This window comes from Rhinatrema bivittatum, chromosome 6, assembly GCF_901001135.1.
Source record: "Rhinatrema bivittatum chromosome 6, aRhiBiv1.1, whole genome shotgun sequence".
NCBI classification, from domain to species: domain Eukaryota; kingdom Metazoa; phylum Chordata; class Amphibia; order Gymnophiona; family Rhinatrematidae; genus Rhinatrema; species Rhinatrema bivittatum.
This window is the reverse complement of record NC_042620.1, coordinates 124,667,946-124,681,487: the sequence shown is the minus strand read 5'-3', so window position 1 is coordinate 124,681,487 and position 13,542 is coordinate 124,667,946. Positions and strand designations below refer to the sequence as shown.

The 13,542-nt window shown below is 40.7% G+C and overlaps 1 protein-coding gene and 1 long non-coding RNA gene across 6 annotated transcripts in view; one reads left to right on the top strand and one right to left on the bottom strand.

The window, feature by feature from the left end:
• Positions 1-13,542, bottom strand: part of LOC115093730 — a 112,243-nt gene that overhangs the window by 16,121 nt on the left and 82,580 nt on the right. For 3 of the 4 annotated variants that reach the window (XR_003857395.1, XR_003857393.1, XR_003857392.1), the window contains exon 3: positions 8,310-8,498. This is a non-coding gene — a long non-coding RNA (uncharacterized LOC115093730). The remainder of the gene's footprint in view (positions 1-8,309; positions 8,499-13,542) is intronic. The other variant, XR_003857394.1, reaches the window with a different exon arrangement.
• ZNF385B (zinc finger protein 385B) overlaps positions 1-13,542 on the top strand; it is a 690,453-nt gene that overhangs the window by 635,111 nt on the left and 41,800 nt on the right. The window lies entirely within an intron of this gene.

The window sequence follows — 13,542 nt, the reverse complement described above, 5'->3', positions numbered from 1 at the left end:
TATCCATATATGAGAATACTGTACTCTTAAATTAATCTTTAGGTATGAGAAAAAATAATAAAGGAGGGATAACTGCTATTTGTTGACTTTTAACAGTGTGCCGGAGTTCTCTTTCTTGTCCGCTAGTATTCCTTACTCCTTTTACTGGTCTTTTTAACTGAGAAAGATAATCTGAACAAATTGGGATGGGGAGGTATAACATCTTGCCATTTGACCCTATTGGGGCATAATAATGTTACAATCTTGGCCAAAATAGGATTAGACCTATTTAAAAACAAAACCAAATAACTGTGGATCAGCTTCAGGAATGGACACAATGTTCATCAACAGTTGTATGTTCTTCCCTAGATATAATTTGCCATTGAAGCACCAACTGTGAATTGGGGAGTCACATCACTTAATCAAAAGGTTAAAAAATGATTGACATCTGTTTAAATGTTCCTTTTTTAGTAACCCAATGCAAATGAATGTATTTGGGAGTACCCTATTCAAACATACCACAGTGCCTTTAAAAATGTATGAAAAAGGGCAAGCAAACTGTGCAAGTCAGGAAAGACTGAAAAGGAGAGGTATTTACTTAAATTCGGATTTTTAATGGTCCGCACACATAAAAGACAGGGGTTACGCACGTGCACGGGCCTCACATGCATTTTAAAAGGGGCCCGGCTGCGCACATAACCCCTCTAACACGCACAAGAGCCAGGCCTCAGCAGTGGGGCGGGCCGGGGCTAGAGGTGCCCGGTACATTGGCCACTTGCTCCTGCTCCTTTGCAGGAGCAAAACAAAAGTTAAAAAAATTGTGGAGGGGGGTTGGATAGGGATAGGGGGAGGTTTGGGTAGGGGGTAGGGAACTGGGAAAGCCTGAAGATGCGTCGCCGTGCGAATTTGCTAAATTATACCCCCCTTGCACGTGCCGAACGGGATTTTATAACATGCGTGCACCAGCACGCACATGTTAAAAATCGCACATCCGTGAGTGCGCGCACATGGACGCGTGTGCGTTCTTTTAAAAAATCTACACCTTACTCTTTTTAAGAGCACAAAAAATTCACAGTGAATGAAAGTAGACATGCTGGGTTGAGGTTAGCTTAGTAGTTTGTTTTTGTCTGTCTGTTTCCACTTGCATCGCTTTTTTGAGTTATTAAAAAAGAATATTTGATTTTTAATATCCCTTTTTCATTTTAATGTGCTTTGGCAGGTGAACTGGAGAATGTACAATACAATTATCCCTTTGTGTACATTTTTGTAAGCATTGTAACTACCTGGCACATCCTTGAGTAGAGTATCCTAAATGTGTTCATTTGGATTGTTCTGTTTTCAATTTGTGGATTTTTTTTTATCCTCTCTTGATTTGATTTGCTCTGATATGACAACTGTATTGAGTTCTCTAATACATATTGTCATTTAAAAGCTTAATGTTAGTTCTAAGTGGCTGATGACACTACATATTTAGAAAGATGCTGGAATAATTTTAAGGTATTGTAGTGCCTATTACATGCAAGAAGACTCTTGAAAATACTGCAAAGTATAATCAGAGGAACCATTTTATTTTTAAATATACTTTAAAATAAATAAAAGTGCAATCTATATAACTAAATAATGAAACATATTGTTAAAAAGCTGGATTCCCAAGACCACTGTTACTTTAACTATAGCAACTGTGGAGGGGTTCTTTTAACAACAATGGAAAACAAGCTAATGCTATGGTAATTCTCATTGCTAGAAGTTGAATATGGAATACCTTTCTGTGAGGCAGTACCATTTCACAACTTCATGGTTCTTGGGTGATATTTCTCCATCTAACTTTTGATGAGAGTGTGTGTGTTAGATGAGAGTGGCAATTTCCAAATAAGAACATAAAACAGAAAAAGAGTTAGCATAATAGAATAAATCTAATGTATTCTTGTATCCACACTTTTTAGAAAACTAGTGTATGGATTAAAGCAGTTCCTAATCAGCCAATCACTGAATCAAGGATAACCCTGATCGTTGCTGATTTTATTGTCATTGAAGACATCCCATGTTTACTCAGATGTAACCTGTCCATACCATGCATATTTTTTCTTTCAACCTCTTATTTCAAGTGGTTTAACTTTTTTTTTTTTGGGGGGGGGGGGGTTGTACAAGGAAATACTGCATTAGTAGTTAAGTTCCCCTGAATATTTTCATTGTTGCAGAATACAGGCACTAACAATCATCTTGAAGGAGACAGCCTGTTCTGTTCTCCTGGCTGGAAGGAAAGGACTGCATTAGTTCACTTGATGTGGAAAGGCATTGGGCAGAACAGTGAGAGTGACTCAGATGTTCAACAGTCTCCTCTATGGCTTAAACACAATACAGAAAGTTCCTCTTAGCAAAAACCTACCCTGAAATGCCATGCAATTAAATATTCAATTTCTCAAAGAATGTATCAAAGCAAGGAACAATATAATGCATACACATACTTAGCAATATAATAAATATACAAAGAGCTGTGTCTCCAGCAAGGTGTACCAAGTTCATTTCCAAATACAATATTGTAAACATCGGACCCATCTGGCTTCTGGGCTGAATGCCAGATGTCGCTGACATTCAGTCAGTATTCAGGATGATGCAGACCCAGGCTCCCGGATGGATTCTAAAAATATTTGAGCCCATTTATCTGGAAAGTATAGAAAATGTCTCTGATTTTCACTTTCATGCTTTTTGCATGGTTCCTAACTCAGAAGGAGACCAAGAAAAGCATATCTCAGCTATATTAAGGGGTCACTATATACTCTCCCTGTTGACTGGCATCTCACTGATGATGTGTCCGAGTCTACTCAATACCCGTTCTTCCTTCTCCACGTCTCTGCCTGGCATCTAATCAGTGCAAGTGGTGCTACTGTTGCCCTCTTATTGCTGGACAAGTGCATAGTTAATTTGCATGTGGCTTGCATTATGAGATAGCTCACTGGCATCCATTGCAGCTACTGAAAGCTATACTAACAAACAAAGCAGTAATCAGAAACTGAATTCAAGGACATAGCAGTCTTAAATAAACATGTGACAGCGGCATGGACATGTGAGGTGTTTTATTATGCTCTCTGTAATCTTTCCTAAACATGTGGTTCCAAAACCTGAATCTCACAAAATGACCAGCAGTATATCTCTTTGCATTCTGACTAGAACTGAGAGCTAGTAGCTAATCTATAGTTTATAGAGAAGATTTAAAGATGGAAACTTTTCTGTGGAAGGGAATTAGAGAAATAAAATGGATATATAGCAAAAGCAAGGTACACAGTAATGACTGAATTTTTAAAACTGTTTTACTTCCCAGAAGGAAAGGTAAAAAGCCTCATGTTGCATTATATTATTGCATATTCTAGCTGGAGCAAGATAACCACTAGGGATGTGCAGAGCAAAATTTTATGTTCATATTTTTTATGTCCGAAAGGGGGTCCCACTTGCGGCCAATATGGACATAAAAAAAATCCAATGAGTTGGGTATATGTACATATGTGCAAAAAAAAAATTTAAACCCCCTCACCCTCCTTAATCCCCCCCCCCAGACTTACCACAACTCCCTGGTGATCGAGCGAGGAGTGAGGACGTCATTTCTGCAATCCTTGGCGAGAAGCATGTGACGTCGGTGGCACGTCGAGTGACGCGGCGTCACGTGATTCCCGGCTCGTTCGCGCCGGACGGCTCGTTCGGCCCAAAAAGAACTTTTGGCCAGCTTGGGGGGGCCTCCTGACCCCCCCAAGCTGGCCAAAAGTTCTTTTTGGGCCGAACGAGCCGTCCGGCGCGAACGAGCCGGGAATCACGTGACGCCGACGTCACGTGATTCCCGGCAAGTTCGCGCCGGACGGCTCGTTCGGCCCAAAAAGAACTTTTGGCCAGCTTGGGGGGGCCTCCTGACCCCCTCAAGCTGGCCAAAAGTTCTTTTTGGGCCGAACGAGCCGTCCGGCGCGAACTTGCCGGGAATCACGTGACGTCGCGTCTGAGTGACGCGGCGCCACGTGATTCCCGGCGAGTTCGCGCCGGACGGCTCGTTCGACCCAAAAAGAACTTTTGGCCAGCTTGGGGGGGTCAGGAGGCCCCCCCAAGCTGGCCAAAAGTTCTTTTTGGGCCGAACGAGCCGTCCGGCGCGAACGAGCCGGGAATCACGTGACGCCGGCGTCACTCGACGTGCCGCCGACGTCACATGCTTCTCGCCAAGGATTGCAGAAATGGCGTCCTCACTCCTCGCTCCATCACCAGGGAGTTGTGGTAAGTCGGGGGGGGGGATTAAGGAGGGTGAGGGGGTTTATATTTTTATTTTGGCTCAACAATCGCGATTTCCCACATATCGAACATATCTATGTTCGATATGTGGGAAATCCGATCGTTTATGTCGAATCAATTTTTTAAGTAAAAAAAAAATATGAGTTGCGTTTTACTAATGCGGTCAATCCGAATGCACACCCCTAATAACCACTCATCTTGAACTCATACAGCCTCTTCAAATATATGACAAGTTCCTTTTCACCTGCATTTGATGTCGCTGAAAAATAAAAGCTTACCATGAACGGGAGGAAAAATACTTATGAGAGCTCACCTCACCAGATTCTGATTCATTGTGAAGAATACAGAAATCAATTCAAAACCCTCTAATAAAGGCAGAGGTCTGAAGATAGCCTTAAAAAGGAAATAGAACCAGCTTTCAGAACTTAATGGGATTCTAATCATTCATATAAAAAAGATGCTTTTAGGATATTTATACTCTTTACAGCACTTATGGAGGTCGCACTCTGCAGTCACATGTAGGAGTCTGATTTCCATATAACTTTTCACTATGCTTCCAAGTATAAGAGACACTGACCCTCAAAACAATCACATCTCTGTTACATAAGTCCTTTTGATATCTTAAATTGCTGCAGCTGTAGTTGGAGATAGGGAGGGGAAGCAAATAGTTTGCACAACTCCATACAATAGTTAGAAGGCTTCAGCTCTACTTATCTGGGGAGGAGAGGTAGTATAACTGGTAGGCAACTAAACAGTGATATAGACCCTTATAACTGTGTGAGAAGCAAAAGATTTATACTGTAAGTGAAAGTTAAATCTCATCAAATGGATTCCAACGAATTGTGAAACAGAATGCTACTCTGGCCTATGTGTTAAATGCAAAGTCAAAGCAAAGTCTCAAACAGCTAAAGTAGATGATGGCAAAAAACAACCACGCTATTTATTTATTAGGTATTATTTATAACTGTCAGCAATATATACTAATTCGTTAATTTAATTAATATGTTCAATGTTTATGTTCAATGTCCAATGTTCATTGTTAATTAATATGTTCAATGTTCAATGTAAACCGCTAAATGAAGCGATAGTTCTTGTTTCTTGTAAACCGGGGTGATATGTATTTTATACAGGAACCTCCGGTATATAAACCCTATAAATAAATAAATAAACATTTATATTACTGAGCCCAGTGGAATACTTAATCATTATGTAGCCTTTTATCACCACTCATTAAATAGCACACTAAACAATTTACAAGTCTGCCAAGAAAAGCTGCTGAGAATGCCTCTACAGTAGAGCAATGCATAATTTGAAAATATATATATAAAAATCACATAGTATATATTGAAAGTTTATGTTATTTTATGAATTCTTGAGAGAGAGAGAGAGAGAGAGAGAGTCACTCTACTATTTATACCACTGTAAGAGGGGGCACTAGTAACTCGGGGTGAGGTAGGTCAGAGATGACCTTTCAGTCATTTGGAGTGCTGAAAGGTAAAAGAGGAGTTGATTTGTACAGTGTACTCTCTACCTAGCTTGATTGCAGCTAGGTAGAGAGTTACAGAAATACTTTTGCATTTTGAATAATATGCACATATTTCCCCCCACCAAAAAAAAAAAATCTTATTGTGAACTGTTGTGACGATACCTGCCTAACGACGGTATAGAAAAGACTTTAAATAAAAAAATTTTAAAAATCTGTGTGCAAATTGTCAGGTATAATTGTTTGCAAGTAATTTTTGTGGGATAATTTTCAAAGGAAAAGGGCAGGCGTGCTTTCCATTTGAAAACTTGAAGTAAAGCCTGGAAGGTAAAAAAAAAACCTAGTCAGTCACAAAATTACCCCCTTTATAGAATATTCTTATTCATTTTCAATTTAATAAAAAGTGCAATAGCACCCATAGGACTATCCTTTTTTATAACCAAATTCTTTTGCCTAATGGTCCTTAGGACTAAGCTAATATATTATAAATTCATGCTATGGAAGAGACGTAATGGACATACAGTACTTATAAAAAAAAGCAAATATATTTCAAACTTAGCTTGCCTTTAATTCCAAAAGTTCTTGCACACATATCATCTGTTGAAAGGCATTGGTTGATTGCCCAGCATAAATCTCAAATAGAAAGGGATTGGATGGACACGCTACCTGGGTAACATCAAGCTAGGTTGAGAGAACATTGCACAAATCTCATCTTTGGGTGAGTTTCCTCACTCCGAAGGTCATCAAATCTTCACAAGAGCACTGTTCTGTTCGTACGTCTCACTTTGAATGTCAAAGTGGCCCCTAACTCCTACACTAATACCTTAACCTCACCTTGAGTTACTAGGTGGGCCTCCCATAGAGATATAAATACCTATCTAGTGAGAGGGCATTATAGCTAGGTTCTCTCTCTCTCTCTCTCTCCTTATCACAAATTTTATTTTAATAAACAAAGCTGAACAGGATCAAAAATATATATTTCACATTATTCAATGATAGAATGCCTTTATGTGGAAAGTAAACTACAAATATTGTATCTAAAGCCAAAGCTTCTGAATGTATTGTCAAAAATGTCTTCCTATGATCTTGCATAGCTTTGGAAACATCCAGAAATAGCCAAATGTTTTGGCCAATTAATAAAGTTAACTTGTTTCGTAAATAAGTTCCATAATTGAGTCTCTTTCTTGGGGAAGACAAATTAACTTTCACTTTATTAAAATTTATGAATGTCTTGATGCACAGGCTGTGAGTGACTTATACAGGTACGTACATAGTCATATAAAATATATACATGATAACTAATAACAAAAATAATAACAAAACATACACAACCTGCCAGATTAAGAGTCCTTTTAAGGAAAATACAGCATATTTATGTGGCACCCTTATGGGTTGGCCACTAGATGTCACTAGGTCCCTGAGTAGAGAACTCTAATATCATGAGCCTTCCATCCCCCTCAGCCCTTTATAACCTGGAGGGCTGTGGTTGGACCCCTCATCCTATTTAGCCCAGCCATTTTAGAACTCAGTGTGATCAGTTTTAGAGAAACTCTGAACAATGAGGATGTTTTAGTTTTACTCTCTGGTGAGGCCTCCCAGCCTCACTCAGCACTTTCAGTTTGAAGTTATACCTCATTGAGCACTCCCTGCCAGAGGGTCTGTCTCATATTAATCTCAGAGAGAGAGAATTTTATGCCGGATTCTCTTTTCAGGCAAAAGGGTGCTCATCCAGAGGACTGAAGATCTGAGAGCCCACTCTACACCCTTGGTGAGGCAAGCACCAGTGACAGATCCTGCTGAGAGAGACAGTGATGGCTAATGATGTATCCAGCTTTACATTTTAGAAGTATTTTATGGACATTGGCTGTGTGGGGAAGTTCTTTTCTGATTCATCCTTCCTCACAGGGATGCAGTGCTGAGGTAGCCTGATACCCTTTTGACTTTTCCTGCAAAATAAAATAGAACTAATAACAAAACTAAGGAAAATATGCAAGATCAGGAGACCCCAATCAGATATCCACCCATGGGACCATGACAGGCTGGGTGTCCAGGAAGGATATGGAGTCAGGTAGGACTGTTTTTGCTGTGATTGAGGGGACCCCTCCAATAGGATTCCTGGTTTGCCACCTGGTGAGCTTTGCACAATTGAAACCACCATGGGAGCTCTACCCATGCCTGAAATTAAGGATACCTACCTACAGAGAAATACACATGTACCAGCAGTCAGATGTAGCTTCAACATTATGGACAAATGGACTTTTATTTAATTATTGCCTAATAAGTAAACTTTATTTTAACATCCAGAGCCTGGTCCTGTATGGTATGTCTTAACATCTCACCCCTTGGGATGCATCTACTATCTACACACACTGGAAGCAAAGCACCATTGTCTGTGCCATAAGCGAAAGCTTCCCCCCATAAAAGGAATCCATCTTGGGATAGAGTCAAACATGGGAGTTAATTGCTAGTCAGAGCAGTCCCGAAGAGAATAAATACGTTTGTGTGCCCTTGGGATTTAAACCCCCTAGTAAGGTTACATTTACATAAATGCCAGACTGAAAAGATACGTTTTTTTGCTCACCTTTAAATTTCGTTGTCTTGGTCTCGAGCCGCAGATGGATGGGGAGTGAATTCCAAAATTCAGGAGTGTGCATCTGTTGGTTTCTTCTCAGTATTAGATTTCTCCAAATATCAGTGCTATCCAAACCATCAGCAGTGAAATGACCCTCTACCTGGGGATACTCTTTGACTCAATCTCCCATGCATTCTGCTAGATGGCAAAAAAAAAAAAAGCTTTATTTGTAGGTGGCACAACTTCACCAACGGGAGTATCAGTAACAAGTTTAGGAAAATTAATAGTGTGAATATTGAAATGCCTAACAAAGTTTTCAAGGTTTTCAGTCTTGCAAACTAAGACTAAGTTACCCTGTAACAATTCACTATGAGTAGCAACCACTTAGTCAACATGCTACTCTAATTGACCATTTTCCATTTGGGAATTAAGGGAAACTTCATTAGATTGTAATTCTTATGGATATCCAGTTAATGTTACTAAGCAAGTTACTGCTGTTCTAAATTAACGCTGTCAAGATACTCCACAGAGAATCCAAGGTTGATAGTAGCCGGCATAACGGGGGGATGGGGTTCCTAATAGCTAGTCCAGCAAGTATTGCTGAAGTAGCTCCTGCTTCAAGGGAACTTATCCCTTCTGTGCTTTCCACCACAGCTTGTATCGCCCACCCAATCCCACTGTAACTCCTCCAGCATGCTCTCTTTGCTCATCTGGTTTCCACATTGAGCTTCCACAAAAAAAAAAGGCAAAAGCTCTCCCCCAGACGTTGGCATGTATGATGCTTCTTCCAACATCATCACAAGCAGCAGAGCAGCATCAGCAGTATCTTGACCATATGGAGGAGAAAGTGCAGCTGATGTGCCCTGGCTGTAAGTCTGGTTGGGGGTTCGCTCACTCACCCACAGCCAAGGAATCTCCTCCAGATGCTCCCACTACCATCTGTGCAAGGAACCAATCAATCTTTCCCTCCCCACTCCCAGATATTCCCTTTCTTCTTGACCATAAGTGTAGGCAACCAAGTAAAATAAAGAAAAGGAAGGCAACCTGCAAGCTCAGAGAGAGTTCAACACATGTCCTCTCTAAAGCCACCATCTTGAATCTCCCTCTGCCATTTATACAGGTTTTATTTGCCTCTTGGAGCCCTCAAGCCTAGATATATTTACTCCTGCTTAGTCTTTCCTTTTGCTACCCAGCTCTTATAATGTTTTATTGGAGAGGCTTTGTAACAAATAGAATATTTTCCTCCCATGGAAAATCATACAAGCCATGCTACCCTATACCATGCACATGAAATGTCAAAGAAGCGTCAGGACAGGGATCACAAAGGGTACCATTTTAGCAGCGTTTCTGGCTGCTTTTACAAAAAAAATAATCCACTTTCTCTGCTGGAGATTGAGATATTTGTAATTTTAAAAGTACTTTGCCAGATCATCTCTTTATTACACGAGCAACTTATGCAAATCCTTTCTTGTACATAGACTACTTGTATCCACACTGTACCCATGCAGGCTTACTCAAACCACGAAATTTGTTAGAAATGACATACGAGACAAAATAAACACAACAAATGTACAATTTTATTGAAAATTAATGCGAAATGTTTTAATTTTTCTGGGTTTTATTGGCTTCTTCCAAGAGTGTCAGTTGCTTTATACATTTCAGGCTTGATCGCATATCTGATGACATGCAATATCCCTGTACCATTTTGCAATAGCAGAAGGTAATCAGGGCTTCCTTTCTTATAGGTCACTTTCCTAATGAAGGGTGATGGATATATCCCAGAGGCATGGCATATATGAATATACTGTACAGCTTCCTGTGGGCCCACTGTAATAAGACGTGAGAAACAGTACACATTTTCTTTACTCCTGTGCTAATAAAGGCCTAACTCCTGATGCAGTAAGTTAATGATATGCTAATTGCAGCAGGAGTTTAGAAAAGCATGCTAAACAAACAATGTGCAGAAAGACATGCTTTATGCACATTAATCATGTTTTTATATGCAGAAAGAATGATTTATGTATAAATTTGTGTTTTTTATGCATAAATCCCGGTACAGGACGCTCAAACCACAAACTCCAGGTTCAGTCCCATAGACTAACAATAGCTTCAGAAACTTTACTCCATCTCTGATTAGGAGTTAAATTTCCAGCATTAAGAAAGCATGAATAAAGCCTAACACCTCTCTGTATTGGGGAATAATAACTAATGCCTTGATACGATCTGCATAGAAACATGCAAAGTGGTGCGTATAGTTTTATTCATGTTTGTGCACACATTTTTTGTGTGCTGAACTTCTTAAATTGGGCATAAAGTTGCACACACAAAAATTTGCTTACAACTGTGCTTTCACTTATGCACACAGCCACACACACACACCTTATTACATCGGCTTAAGTATGAGGACATGACTGCCGAGGATGCCTTGTACAGTGTCCTGCAGGATAGGTTATTCCTAGGAGAATTCTTCACCACTGTGCAGAATTTCCCCTCTCATGTAGAATTTACTCTTTTCTTTGCAGAACATGAGCTGCACAGTAGGGGGATGAGGCACGTGGCACAGAGTTGGCAAAGCAGGAGGAGCCATTTCTGCTCAATCGGGCCGATTCTGTAAAGTGCGCTTGGCCGTGTGCACTGTTTAACACATGTTTGGCCCCGTGTTTTCAACGCAGGTGTATTACCCCTTATACTGTAAGGGGTTTAGCATGTCAAAAGCACATGGCCAAAACCTCTGGAATCTAATAGCACTTATCACATGCAAATGCATATTGATGAGGCTATTAGTTAGTCACCTGGGATTCTGAAAGTAAAATGTGTGGCCAGGCGTTAATTTATGAGCAGCCCAAAACAGTGTATAGAAAAGCAGAAAATACTGCTTTTCTGTACTCCCTCTGACTTAATATCCTAGTGATGTTAAGTCAGAGGAACCAAAAATGTAAAAAAAATTTTTAAATATTGAGCGTCGGTTTCCTGCTGACAGAGCCACATCTCCTGGGCCAAGGAGGCGCTAGGGGCACGTAATCATCCCTAGTGCCTTCTTTTAGTGTGACCCCCTCATTTAAATATAGGATCAAACGCCTAGGAGAGGTGACTGGGCGCACGTGTTGGGAGAGTGAGCACTTAACATAGAGCGCCCATTCTCCCATGATCTTTACTGAATTGGTCTCAATGTTTGTAAGAAGAGTCAGCTGTGTGAGCTGGCAAAAAGAAGAGAAGCTTCACTGCAGGATATAGTGCATTCAGGAGAGAAAGACTGGAAGGGGAGATTTGGGGAGAGAAAAAGGTTAAGAGAGTGAAGAAAAGGCTGGAAGGAGGTTAGGGGAGAGAGAGAGAGAGAAAGAGACTGAAGGGGTAGGAGAGTGAAAGAGAGATGATTGGGAAGAGGAGAGAGTGGGTAGAGGGTTAGAAAAGAGAGTGAGAAGGTGGGATAGAGAGGGAGAAAGAGACGGTAAGGGGCTGATTTTCAAAGCCCTACACCCGCGGCGGGGTTACGCGCACCGGGCCTATTTTATAAAGGCCTGGGATGCATCTAAGTCCCAGGGCTTTTCAAAAGGAGTGGTCTGGAGGTGGGGTGGGGGCGGGGCCAGAGGCCGCTGTTTCAGAGGATCGCGTGCCAGCAGGCTGCCGGCATGCGCAAACTGTGCCTTCCTCCAGATAGGCGCAAAAGGTAGAATAAAAATTTGGGGGGGGGGGGGGGAGTTAGAGTAGGGCTAGGGCGGGTAAAGGTTAGGGGAAGGGGTGGGAAGGGAAGTTCCCTCACAGGCCACTCCGATTTCGTAGTGGCCTGGGAGGTAACGGGGGAAGTCCACGGGCATCAGCGCGCGCAGGGTACACAATTGTGCACCCCCTTGGCGCATGACCCCTGATTTTATAACATGCGCTCGCCTGCACATGCATGTTACAAAATCGGGCATACATGTGTGCATCCTGGGTAGCATATGCACATGTATGCCCGTGCGTATTTTTGAAAATCTACCCCTAAGTGTGCCTCAAGATGCTAGAGAAAGCTGGAGGGAAGGTGAGACTTGCAGGGACTGGTGAGAGGGAGAGTGGAGGAGAGGCTGGTCGGGATGGCATGGGAGAGGCTGGTTGGAGGGAGAGTGAGGGAGAATACACTGGTGGGGATAGGGAATGAAGTAGGGGGATGAGGCTAGTGTCTACAAGCTGGAGGAGCAGAGGCTGGGGAGGGGGGGGGGTGGAGGGAGAGAGTGGTGAAGAAGCCTATTATAATACTCCTGGGAGAATTCTGTGCCAAAAAATGTTTTAATTCTGCTTCTTTGAGTATAACAATATTTTTCTGCATTGTACTTTAAATTAATTTTTTTACTTTATTTTTAATACAATTTCAATTTAACAAAGCACACATAACTTTGTATTGAAATGAGGAGACTGACAAAATAATATTTCTAGGCAATAATACAGTCAATTACCCAAACATGCAACCTCCTATATAAAAGAAACAATGAAGGGGAGGAGAGAAATACAGAAAAAAATGAAGAAAAAGAAAATGAAGAAAAACCACTAGCAAGTTACTATGATTCCTGAAGTTAACAAATACAAGAATTTACTGGATTTCTACAGAAGCAGGAGAAGATGTTAAGATCCTTCTGGCTTCTACAAAGGATTTATGTTGGTCAGGGAAAAAAAAAAAAAGAACTTTCTGAGTGATATTAAGCGTAACGCAAAACAAATGAGGCACCCAAAGTCAAAGTATCCTTTGTAAGAGCGAGAAAAGCCTTCCTTCTTTCTTGTGTCAGCCTTGATAAATCAGGAAAAATCCTCATCTTTTTACCTGAAAAGTCTGCATTTAGATTCTAAAATAAGCAACCATCACTTTACTTTCTTTTTAAATTTAGATTTTTATTAAGCTTTTCAACAATATAATGCATATGATACAAAAAGTAGGAAAATCAGGAAATAATCATATCTTATATATAGGCAATACTCATTTCTCTTGATTAAATCCCTATTACTGGGAGCTGTTAAGCATCACTTTACTTAAATCAGCTTTAGAGAAAAAAGTAATAAGTAAAGTAACTCTTTCAATGATTTCTGGCCCAGATGTTTCCAGAAATTAAGTTTAGTGAAGAAACAATGGAACATCTTGAGCAAGCACAACATTAGATTGGGAAAAAGATGGTAGAAATGCCAATTTATTCAGAGGGAAGCATCTCAGACATTTTTTAAGGGTAATCCAGGGAAGTTCTCCAGGCATTTTAGGGAAGTTCAGAATGTAAAGATT